This window comes from Cyprinodon tularosa, unplaced genomic scaffold, assembly GCF_016077235.1.
Source record: "Cyprinodon tularosa strain WSP-4 unplaced genomic scaffold, ASM1607723v1 ctg190, whole genome shotgun sequence".
Taxonomy (NCBI): domain Eukaryota; kingdom Metazoa; phylum Chordata; class Actinopteri; order Cyprinodontiformes; family Cyprinodontidae; genus Cyprinodon; species Cyprinodon tularosa.
In genome coordinates this window covers 1,459,917-1,472,947 of record NW_024038679.1, presented here as the reverse complement: position 1 = coordinate 1,472,947, position 13,031 = coordinate 1,459,917, and positions in this window count along the sequence as shown.

Below are 13,031 nucleotides of genomic sequence, written 5' to 3'. Positions count from 1 at the left end.
TAGCAGTTCAGTAACATCGTTAATTTTATTCCTGAGACTGTTTATATTAATATGTGCTAGTCTTAAACCTTTTCTAGGTAATGAATACATGAGTTTTATGTGCTATCATACCTTCAGAGTTGCACAGAAGTTACTCAGGGGTGCTAGTGCGGGAGTGGATAATAAGTTTTTCATGTCTGAGGTAGGCAATGTCACCTTTATCCCGTGCTTCTTTTAACTTTGGCATCAATTCCTTTCTTTTTAGCCGCACAGCGTCCGTGTAGTCGTCATTGATGAAAATTTTTGTGCCCTTGAGGTTCTTTACTCTTTGCATGACAGCTGTTTTGTCCTTAAAATTCAGAAATTTAACAACCATAGATCTCGGTCTGTTTCTAGCAGCATCAGGCTTTCCTATACGGTGTACATGCTCCATCTCCATGTCTCTTTGTAGTTGTAGTTTTTGCTTAAAAATGTCCTTCACTTTTTCTTCAGACTCTGCCAAGGATTCGCCAGTGGATTCAGGAACTCCATCAATCACAATATTATTTTTTCTTGATTGACTTTCCAGATGTTCTTGTTTTTCACACATAACTTGTAGACTGTCATTGATTTTCACTAAATCAGTTTGTGTGATTCTTCCATGCTCAAACTGTTTAGCTTGAGTGACTTTAAGTTCATCAACATCCTTCTGTGTGTATTGTAAACTTGCTTTTAACTCTTGTAATTCTTTAAAAACGTTATCCATTCTTGTGTTCACTGAGTCGGTGATAATTTTAACAAAGTCCTTGAACATTTCCTGCTGCTGCTGCAAAAGAGCCATGAACATATCTTTTTGCTGTTGTAGCAGTTCATTTACATGAGTTATGGTTGCATATTCCTCTTCTGTGTTCCTCAACTTTGGGGGAGCCATGTTCACTAACCTTAGAAGCTGGAAAGCCTGGAAAGTGGCAAGATGGTAGGGGCTGGAAACCGGCCTGGTGGTAGCAACTGAAAGCCTGGAGGCTGAAGCTTGGTGGTAGTGGCCAGAGAGCCCAAAGCTAGGCTAGCTAGCAGGCCAAACTCCTACCTCTGAAGCAGGCCTGGTGGTGGCTGGAAAAGCCCAAAGCTAGGCTTGCTAGCACGGCAAACTCCTTCCCACTCCGCTCAGGTTTTCTCCTTAAACCGTTTACTTCTAATTTTAATTCCACTCTTCTACCCACTTGTTGAAAAAAAAAACGCAGCGTTCCATAAACAGTGAGATTGACTTAATTCCACAGCAAACGTAGGGGAGTGTCAGCTCAGTATACCAAGGTATGCCTGGTAATGGTAATCATGAAGTGCTTGTGTTGTGGTAGAGAAGAGAAACATGTTGGATCCAAAGATTATCCTGACCTGCTCCTTGGGCAAGACAGTAATAGAATTCCTATTCATTTGCTAGAGGAAGGAGAGGATGCATAAAATGACTGACTAACTGCCTGCAAGACTCTAATTATATCAAACAATAACAGTCATAGCGCATTTCTATGACAATAACTCTGAAGATTGTAGCTTTACAGTCAAGACGTTACTTTAAAGTGTGTAAGGGGACATCTGGTCCAAAGACTAACCTGGGTTTTTAGCAGAACAACTATGAACGAACAGCAAGAGATAAAATGGAGTGGTGTGAATTATAAAGGTCGTCCATCAGGGAGGAACCAATGACTTTTCCTAGCCGAGAACAAGGTAACCTTCCACTTCCAGTGTTGCTTCACAGCCAAGAGATGATGGACCAGGATTCTTCAAGACTGAAGGTTTGAAAGCTCTCCGCTCGATTCAAAGTAAAAAAAAAAAAAAAAAAAACCTAAATGCGTTGCTTTAACGCTGAAAAGAAAAGGAATTACTATATATGTAATATGAATTTATAAAAATAAGGCTGTAGAATTAAACAATAAACCAAAATGAGGATTATTTGTAGATACATGTCACTCAATGCTCATTAAAATGCCTTTACACAGTCAATTTGGCATTGTTAAAGTAACGCTTTAAGAGTTAAATTTAATACAAATTCGAGTGCATTTGGTCCCGCTGAATTAGTATTAAATTAACTCTCTACATATTGTATATCTTGTTGTACTAATAACTCTAAAAGAGTCAATCAAGTCTGACACTACATATTTAACACGGTGGAATTTACAGTGTAGGCACATGTTGTTGGCTGATAGCTAAGAGGGCTGGGAGAGCTAAGATGTATTGTATTTAATAAATGTATAAAATGCACCATTAGATTCAATTGGCCATTCAAGAGAGAATTTTCTGATTTTGGCTCACTGTCAGCCACATTGGGTAATTTCTTTCTAGAATAGCCTAATTAAAGCCCAAACCTAAATCAAAATTTGTGAGAAAACCAGATAAGCAAAGGCTTTTGCTTGTTATTGCATCAAAGGTGTTCAGGGACTAAATACGAAAATGCAGCATAAGAACAGGCAATAAAAGCTTGAGTTTTATTTCCAAGACAAAACTCATAATGTTTACAGATTTAGCCTTTTATCTGCCAAATGAAACACATTTTTTTTTCTTTTGTCAGTGAAAAGCTTTCACAACCAACTAAAGACTTGGATACAAATCCCATTTTCTGCGGCTTCCTTGTTCTGTTGATTCATTTGTTTTGCTTGTGAAGTCAGCGACACTCATGACACTAATTCCAAGTTTGATTGGAAAATAAATAAAGCAAAAAAGTGTTATAAAAGTAATTTGCTGTGCTGTAACATTGGGTATGCTGGTAGAAATACTGATTTAAAGGAATCAGCAAACATCACCCGGTTTCCTCGACTTCTGATCATTTTTATCTACATCCTTCACACATTATTATCATATTTCCTAACCGTTCTGAAGCCCCTCTGAGAGCCTCAGCGCCACATACATACTAATTAAAAGAGAAACAGCAGAACAATACTGTCTGGGAACAACTTAATCTGTCTTCCCTGAATCAAAGCGATCAGTATGTGAGAGATCAAACAGTTTAGGACATTTTTGATGTTTTTATAATGAGGCTCTTCTCCAACATTATGCTGCTTGTATTGCCTTTCTTTTTCTCTCCATCTCTTTTGTTTAAGAATAGACTTAAATAAAATAGCGGCTGAAGGATGCAGTACTGCTAAAAACACCGGCTGCCATGGTGACGATCAGAGAGCTGACAGGGTGAGCCAAATGGCAGCTCTTGAAATCCCACTGCCCATCAGCACCAAACAGAACCACCTCACTGGGATGCAGCGAGCCTCACCTTTCTACTCATCTGTTTTATTTTGTTTTGTCAGGATAAGGCTCTTGTGTCAGAAAATATCCGTGGATACTTGAAGCTAAAAGTAAAATGAATGTCTGGTGTGTGTGGTAGCTTTTTTGGCCTGATGCATTCATCCATGGAGAGTGGCCATTTGTGTCATGAAGGGCATTTTACCCACACTGCAGCCTCAGAAAGGTGCAGTTCAGTCATTTCACTGCAAAATAAAGTGGGCTGGATCCTACATCCAAAATATCAGATCTAACTTCCTACTGAAGTACTATTTCTCATCAAATGATCTGGAGGTCAGTATGATGTCTTTGGAGGGCAACTCAGTCAAGAAGTACAGTACACCAATTTTCTCATCAATCTTTGGTCAGTCTGTTATTCATATCATAAGTGACTTATTAAACTGTGTGTCTTAATTCTACTTTTAGATAATAAGTGTTCCTAACCATTCAGAAACATTTATAAAAATAAATAGTTTGTCTTGCAAACTTTTTTTACACCTCCTGAGGTATTATAAATGTTGTTTCGTTATTCTGCCAAATGAAGCCTTACTTACCCTCATCCACCACCTACATAGGCCAATCAGCATCCAGAGTTCAATTTGAAAGGTCTCCAAATCTACAACTCAGTCTGCTACCATGCAGGCAGTGGTTGCGTTATGTCTGACTTGATTCAGATGATCCTGATTCAACCCAGCTCAAGTCCAGACACACAATAAATACTCCTACGAGCAGCTTTACTTCATACAAACTCTCATAAAAACCACAGATCCCTAGTTTATTACACACATCAGTGCTTGTTCCTTCTCTGCACATGTGTGTTTTGACGTGTGGACATGTTTCTGTGCGCTCATGTTTGCTCTTGTCCCTTTGAAAGCGTTACCCACCAGAATAAGCAACACTCCTGTGATTGGCTGCTGAAGAAAAACATGGAGTGGATTTTGTTACCTCAGTGTTGCAACAAATTACACTTTTTGTTATTTGAAATTTGAAATAAAAATTTTTTTAATTGAAAAAAAAAGTGCAATCTATTGCTTTGCCAATCTATTACTATTACTTTGAAAAGCATTTAATCACAAAAAGATTTTGAGTGTTTATATTTCAAAGTATTTTTTAATGATATTTTAAAATATTTTTTTTTTTTCAAATATTATATCCTCCATATTTTTTTAAGGATTTATATATATATATTTTTTTTCAGAATGAGTTTTATTAATTGATTTTTTTCTTTTCAAATTTTTATTTGCACAAATGTATTATTTGAATGCAACAATAATGAGAAAGAATTGGCTCCATATTCTACGAACCATATTAGTTACAGACTTTTGCAGAGCCAGAATATGTCTTGTCAGCTTCATTCTTGTGTGCAAAGATGTAAAAATGTGTATACCATTGATTTACTCCAGCTTTATAAATAAGTACCCTGCACTTTTTCAAGCACGACACAGTCTTTGTACGGATCAGAAAATAAAGAAGGGGGGGTTGGGAGTCATTGACATGATAAGTCTCTGTATGTTTCCATAGAAGTACGTCTCTGTCAGCTGGTTTCTGTGTCTCTCCCTACTTATGACCTTCTTTCAGGGCGATAAGCAGATGACAAAGTGGGCTTCCCACACGTGGTCATCAATATGTAGAATCATAAGCTCTGACTGCCAGCCACATGGAAAACTTTGGTGGGCAATCAGACAATCAATGAGGCAGAGTATTGGCTGACCTTTCTTTTTCTTTACCCGCCATCGTTTTTCAGGTCTTTAATAGAAGCTGCGTCATGGAAGATTAAACCTCGAGATGTTTGGGGCTCTCATTACAAGTCGCTACAAAGGATGTGTGTCGAAAAACGAAAATGTCCATCTGAGTCGTCCAAATCGTGTGTGGATCATCAGTGGTGTCTGGATTGAAAGGCTCCTCATCACTTCCAAAGCACTGAAACGGAAACCTCACTTCTACAGCTCCTCCTGCAGAAGGTTTAGTGTTTCTGCAAAATATTGATTAATATCGCTTTGCCATCATTTGACCAGTGGGAATGGTTTAAACCAGGCGTCTTCAACGTTTTCCAGGACAAGGTCCCCCAAACTGATGCTGAAATGGAGCAGGGACCCCTAATTATATATATTGTATGACACTGTGTTATATGAAACTGGTCCTATAGTCACTCTATTAAAGATGGAGTAATGTAACAAAAGTAATTTCGCCCTGGGATTATTAAAGTGTTTCTAATTGTGATTCCTGGTTGATGGGACAGGTGTTGTGAATGAAACGGTGTCCACCTTGAAAGAGCTCCTGTGTGTCGCTCAATGTGTTCATTGATGACTGAAAGACATCTTCTGTCTCCATTTATCTGTTTACTACAGTGTGATGAATTCATGATAATGTGTATTTAAAGACATTTCATTTATTGGAAAAAAATTGTAGGGGGGAATATAAAAAAAGTCCAATCAACCAAAACTTTCACGACCCCCATGCAGTTCCTCCATGGACCCCTTGGGGGTCGCAGAGCCCCTGTTGAAGACCTCCGGTTTAAATTGTTTAAATGTTTCTTTCTCTGTTATTTAAATGTTTATAGATCCATACAGCTTTATTAATTGCTAATGAATATTCAATACAGGAATTCAAGAGGAAGCTCTTCAAAAGTTGTAGCTTAAATTCAGACTCTTCATCAACTGAAGTGGTGATCCCTTTGATTAATTTGCAATTGGGCAAAAGTTGTGAGTAGGATTATGAATACTAAAGTTTGCCGTTCTGCAGCAGCTGATATGTGCAGGAGAATTTGTTTCCACAGAGCATATGTATGATGAAAAAGATGTCCCGCTGGCAGGAGGAAGTTGGCCCACCTTGGATAATAGCAGCAGATTGATTCACTGCACTTGGTCAGCTCCTGAACCATCTGTTGGTACCATGGGAGTTGGGTGTGCAGACCCCTCCTCTCCCACTGGACGTTTCCCAACTCTGGCCTTTTCTGGCAGCCATTCAAGTTCCTGCTACATATGCTGTCATCTCTGGCCAGAAGCATACTCCATCTTTTTATATTTTAGTCTAAAGCCCATCCGTATGGGTTGAATAAGGAAATCCTGTGGAAACGGAGGTTATAACGTGAGGGTGATGATTTATCAAGAAATGTTGTGAGAAGAAGAGACTGTGATGCATGTCTGCCTTCTGATAACCTTAATTCTATGCTGCCATCATGGCTTTCTGCTTGTCTGTTTGGTTGTGGCCTTGAATAAAGTCAGACTAAACTAAGAGGTCTTTGACATTTCTGTCATGTTGAAACTTTAGCATCAGGAGTCTAAGACTGACTTCATTTTTTTGACACATTTCTCTCAATATTAAACCCATTTGGAGAACAAAAAAAATGGAAATCCAAATTGTTACATATTGTACGAGTAGATTTTGTTCCGTTATTTTTGCACACAACATTTTTTTTAGTCAAGCCCTTAAATAAGCAAAACAAAGAGGTTTGTTTTGCTCTTTCTTAGATGTATTTTTCATATATGTTTTCCTATTTTCAAGTTCTATTTTTTTTTTTTTTTGCTTGAATTTTGCAAAATTATTTTTACAGATCACTTTTCTCTGGGGTGAGGAGAGAAGACGCCTTTTATTTTGGCTTTTCTGGGGGTTGTTTGTTCTGGGTGCGGGGCCGGGTCTGAAGCAAGAACTAGATGGATTAGTGTGGTGGTGGTTTGTGAGGCCGCCGGGGTCCCAAACTCAAAGTTACTCTCAAAATCTTTTTCAAAGGTTTTATTCCTGGATTTCTTTTTTTAATTTACATTTAAAAGATATTTTCTTTGCCAGCAACAATAACAAAGGAACATTTTTGAGCCTTCCTATTTTGCTTATGGTAAATTATAACTACCAGTATAAGAACTATATATACTATATATGTAAAATTTTTGTCTTGAATGATAGCAAATAGCATATAGTTACTAGTCACTTCTCGAAAATAGTAACTGAGCAGAAACCAATTACCACCTTTACAACCCAATGCAATCACAGCTATATGTGTTTTAAAGTATATCTTTTGAGTCATCATCCAAGACAAGTCCTTCAAGTAAATGACTGGATGCAATCAGCTGGTTTTCCTTAGATAGAAATTTAAACCAATCTGACTCGATGATCTTGTTCAATTATCTCTGTAAAAAGCTTTGAGATGATGTATGGTTAATTGAATCTATATAAATGAACAACATTGACTGTATAAGAGTGCATGGAAACATTCCTTTTTAAGGGTTACCACAGATTCTAATGTGGATTTTGGTGAAAATTTTGACTAGGCCATTTCAGAACATAAATACACTTTTTTCTGCATATTTAGTGCTTTACTTCTCTACAGAAAATGTCAGACACAGTTTCAAGTATTTTGCAGCCACAGACAGATTTTTTCGAGAACTGTCCAATATCTTTAGTAAAATATGTTTGTGCATTTAATTACTGGTGAGGTGAATATTCCAGTAATGCTTTATATCAGAATAACACATGAAACCTATATAGTCCTTTTTTGGACACTCCAAGATGCTTTACAAAAACTTTAAAAAACAAAAGGAAAAAACAGTATTAGTTGAGTAATTATTTTTAGTTTGTCACCTTCATTAAGATTAATAACAAATCACCAAACAGTTTAAATAGAATTGATTAAACAAACTATACAGTATACTCTCTATGGTAAATGAATGGTTTTGCACATCTCCCCTTCTTTTACTGACTCATTCTTCAATGTGTCTGATAACTGAGACAGAGTTAATGTTCCCGTATGTTTCACCATCACTATCAGTCGTAGGCTGTGCCACAGCTTTTACTGCATTTAGTCCAGGTTTAATCATGCCACTGTAGAAAAACGACCCAGCAGCTAAGGGCCCACTTAGCTCTAGCATTATGCTGATGGAGGGCTGCACTTTAAATGTAGGGACGTAAAGACGAGTACTCGGTCAAGACTGTAATAATGATCTAAGTGTGATGATTTTCTTTATAGAAATAAAATGAATTGAATAATTTTATTCCCGGGGAGATAGAAACTCTGTGGGACCAACTTGGGGCCCAAACAAGGTCTGTGGGATTCCACTGAATTGTTTCTTTTCAGTTATGTCAAGTCCAAAATGTGACCCCTTTTTTTGGCAAGACTGACGTTAAAATTTCTTGGTAGCTTCTATGAACCACGTTCCTGAGGGTAAAAGCCGTGAATTGAGGAGGTTCAGAGCTGTCAATCAGCCATTAAACCAAAACTGTGGCTTCAGTCTCACCAACCAGCTGGAGAAAAAAAAAATGCTGTACGAACCCCAGAGTCAATTAGCTCGCATTCGCTCCTCATTCTTACAACTCTGCCCACATCCTTAATCACCAACCAGAAAATCTTTGAGAGCTTATAGCAGTAATTACAGTAAAGCCAATCGATAATGGCAGGTTTAGAAGAGACCTAATGACTTTTAATGGCTGTTAAAAGTAGGTATAAATAATGCACAGACTTTGGTGTATAATTAAAGCTGACTGCCAGCTGCTGTTTAACCAAATATATGTAAAAAGACAGACACGGTTCCCTCTTCTCCTTTCTTTTCCGAGCACGTAGAGACAGAAGAGGAAGAACCCCGTATTAAGGTCGACCTCTCTTATGCAGCTCGCTGGTCAATGAAAGGCAAGCTGTCACTGTGAATTATTGGCATCTGAGAGTCCGTGTTCCCATTTCAGACTCATTCTTCCATAGATGTCGCACAAGGCTCGATGCTACGGTTCCAACTGGGCTCCCGTCAGGCCTTTTTCGCCTCGACTGGTCACAGCGGCCAGCCGTACTCTGTGCAATACATGCACACAGTTATCTGAATGCTCTAAAAGGTGGAAAGCAGCATCACTGGAAATGCAGTACATCACCTAATCATTTACTCACCCTTCTGCCACTATTCTTTTATCTAAAGTTAGAAAGAGGGGAAAATGGATTTGTTACCAGCCGCACACAGTGACTCATTGTTTCTTCCAACTTAATTCTCTCAGTTGGTTGTGCTCACAAAGCGTATCGCCTGTTCCATCAGAGGAAGAAAAGCATTTTCCCTTGTTCTTGCTCTTTTTGTTTGTTTCCATTGAAGCTAAGCGAGCTGTGAGGCATAAGATTGGGTCAACATAGCTTCAGACTATGATCCTAAATGTGTTACCATGCTCTATTTCAAGAATAACTTCATTTAAATTAAAGCCTATGATGTAAAAACAAAACAGTTAAAATCAGGCAATTTTTTTTTCCTCAGATCATTACATCTAAAAGACCAAAAGGTTTATGAAAAAAGGTAGCAGTTTCAATCAAAAAGTCTTTGAAATAAAATAAACTAAACAGTCCACCACTTAAAGTGTACAATAGGTCCCTAAATAGAGACAGAAACATAGGTGAAGGGGTGAAGAGGAACTAATAAAAAATGAAAAGCAAACACTTGCAGTTTGGCATGAGAACAGGACATGGAGGAAACAGGAGATAGGACAGAGAAAAACAGGGCATGGCAACGGAAGAATCCAGTGGTGAGCTAAAATCAAAGAGTTCAAATAATGTCAGAAGTGTGAAGAAAAGGCAGGGAGCACAGAGAGGGACAGTCAGCTGCAATTAAGGAACAGCTGAGGTGCGATCAGGCATTGGGGCTGAGGAAGGAGGAGCAATGTAGGTCTGGCATACAATGTAGGATCGTTTCAACCGTTGTACTCAACTACAGCTCAAACTGTACAATGACATCGCAGGGCTTAAAAGTTCACAGGTCACGATGTATGTTCTCACACTGTGCGGCCTGACGCTCTGATGCAATCTACCTGCTCACATCTTACGTCCAAAAACCACACATCGGACTGTGCGCCGAGAAATAGCTCTGGTTGGACAATCTGAAAGAAGAAGAACTCCCTTGTTTGCACATGCTCTGTGCATGAGGTTGTGGTAATCTGGCTCGTATTGCTGCTTCAACAGCACCAAACACCTTACGACGGCCGACTGATTTTCCAATACCTTTCATTTTTTCCTGACCTTACACTTCCTGATCATGAGGTGGTCGCAAAGTAGTAATCGCCCCTCATTACCCCTCTGTGTACTACACCAGCGGTCCCCAACCTTTTTTGCACCACAGAGCGCTATGTCTCCCATCTAGGCGTAATCGAAGTGTGCTCCTGATGTCCAGTCTGCTCCGTAGCTTTGTTTTGGTCGCTGTAACCGCAGAAAATCCCGCTTCACAAAGATAGGATACATGAACTGAATTAACCTGTGTCAAGAGGCACAGATGCACCGACTGATGTAATTGGGAGAGAATACCGCAATTTTTTAGATTTTTCAAAATAAAACATCACTCAGACTCTGATCGTCGATAAATTATATATATATATCTATATATATATATAAAAATATATTTTTTTCTGTGTGGCCCGGTACCGGTCCACGGCCCGGTGTTTGGGGACAGCTGTACTACACAACGCAGGACGCACGATGAGGATGAAACTCAGCCCAATGGAAAAAATTGCACGACTGGAGAATTGGCCTGTAAATGGTGAAAAATTGTACAGTGTATGCCAATCCTAACACAAAGGAGCTAAATCTAGAAATAAAAGGGAACATTTTTTAACAGAGATCATGAAACTGTAATCTTAAAGAACAAAAACAGAAAAATAGAAATAAATATTTGCAGTATGGGGTGAACTACAGTAGCTGCCATTCAAAATGGCCCTTCCCAGTCAAAAGCCAGCCGAAAGGCAGCCGAATGGCAGCAAAATCCCGACAACTTCCAGCCACTAGCCTTCTCATGGGCCTGCATATTTTTCTTACTCTGTTTCCACCCTTTCACTGAATTACAGCACATACGTCAAAGTCAAGGCCCAAGGGCCGGATTCAGACCGCGACTTGTTTATCCACAGCCCCCATGATAATATTTAAATACCATTAGAACCGGCCCATGGGCCACGGCCGCTCCTTAGCGCTGCTGTGACTTTGCGGGCTACCGTTGCATTGTGGGGAATGTAGTGTTGGTGCGGTACATTCCCAGGGGAAAAACATGATTTTGTTTTTCTTTTATTTAATTTTTTTGTTGCAATGAAGGTTTATTTACAATATGTTTGGATTGTTTTGTTTTTTGTCTTTTCCTCTTTAACAATCCAGGCTGGGCTGAAGTCGGTTGTCTTAGGAGGCGGAGTGCACTAACTGCGCTTTGTAACTGCAGAGGCTGATTGAAGCCAAAATGAAGGAAAGTGGGGAAATTTTGAATGGCTACTACTGTATGATGAAAATAGAAACATTACAGGTTGTTACATGGTCTCTATTAATCTTTTAAAGTGAGTGTACCTAACCATAAATCTGAAATTGGACACTGACTGGAATGTTGTTTTGATTAGTTTGTTGACAGAAAAAAAAAGTGTTAGCTCTAAATTTTATGGATTTAACAAATCAGGATTTTCTTTTTTAAGTATTTGACCTGATTAGAGTTTATCATGAGAAGATTGTCTGATTCTGTCTTATGATTTACTGCTTGGTGCATCTGTAATTTAAACCCAACCTACATTTGTTTTCATAATTCTCCATGCTTCAAAGTTTAGCCCTTGGTATTTATTTATGTCATCTTTTTTTTTATTTTTAAATTATTTTCAACATTTAAAAAAGAGGAAAAAAAGCAAAAACAGATAAAATCTGTAAAGTACAACATAATTCCTCACAGCACTGTAAATAATTATTATTTTTGTCAGTTTTAAAGTGTCTATCATCTGCCATACAGATTTGATTTGTCCCACAATGTATCCCAATTTAGAAATTCATCCGTTACTTTACTGAATATTTTCCCTTCACCTGCAAGCAAAGTAGAAGATAAAAGTCAAATTTCTCAAACTGTTTTTCTCATCATAACGCTTCAGCCATATATTCTGAATCTGTGGCATAACCTTCCATTGTGTTGTCTCTATTTATAGAAGTCAGTTCTTCCCATTTGTGAAAAAGCCAGAGGAGTTTCCCCATGATCCACATAAAATCCATACTTGGCAATGCATTCAAAGTTTTCCCTCATTATTCAGGATTCTTTGCAGCCCTCCCTATCATCTCATTAGATCTTCAGCCTCAGGAAAAGGAGGTGAGTCTGAAAATGTAACAAAAAGACTGATGCGAAGGGAGAACAGAGAGCAACAAACAGATGGGAAAGTGTGGTAGCTGTCAGTCAGGAATCGTGAGAGGAAGGAAAAAAAACTGGAAAGGGATCATCTGAAAGAGATATTCAGCATATTTTTTTATCATGTTAGGTAATGTGCTGCAAGCAAATCATTCCAAGAGCATCAAAATTCATGATTTAATTGTAGCTAAAGTTTTATCCACAAAACCACATCATGGGTGGAGGAGGAGAATCTGATTAGATTATGCACAGATCATGTCAGTTTATATTACAACACAGACCTGCTTTGATTGAGAAAGTGATCAGACTGAGGAGAGCAGTGTGCCTTGGCTATGAAATAGTTTTACATTTTCAAATTATAAGGAACTTGCATCTTACATAATATAGCAGACAGTAGAGCAACATCAGGAAATCCAGAACATCAGGACAAACCTTCTAAACCCTAAAATGTCAATTTTTCTCATTTCTTGAGTAGCTTTTTCACTTATAGATGCATAGAGCAATATTCCAGTATATTAAAGGTAATATCTAAAAAATTGTGAGGTGAAGATCTGCAGTAAAGGTGTCTTGTTAAAATTATGTGACGTCACACAACCATGCAGGGTGATCTACTCGTGTCTGATGTGAAAAAGCATTGGAATAGCCAGAGGAGAATAGTTACTCAGTACATCAACTTTTGTTTTGCATGTAGCAGCTTATGTAACCTTTGTGTTGATTAAT